The sequence below is a fragment of the Haliaeetus leucocephalus genome, unplaced genomic scaffold, assembly GCF_000737465.1.
Source record: "Haliaeetus leucocephalus isolate CR32 unplaced genomic scaffold, Haliaeetus_leucocephalus-4.0 Scaffold374, whole genome shotgun sequence".
Lineage (NCBI taxonomy): Eukaryota > Metazoa > Chordata > Aves > Accipitriformes > Accipitridae > Haliaeetus > Haliaeetus leucocephalus.
In genome coordinates, this window is record NW_010972810.1 from 36,934 (window position 1) to 37,168 (window position 235).

A 235-nucleotide genomic window follows, 5' to 3' on the forward strand; every position below is an offset into this window, starting at 1 on the left:
GTCGTTCTTAACCCCAAATATTGACCCCTTGACCCCATAACCCTTGACCTGTTGACCCGCGACCCTGACCCTTGTCCCCGACCCCATAACCCCTTCACTTTGACCCCCAAACCCAACACCCCTTGACCCCATGACCCTTGTAACCCTTGACCCGTTGACCTGAGACCCACGTTGCCATGACCGTGACCCCACAACCCCTGACCTTGTCGTTCTTAACCCCAAATATTGACCCCTT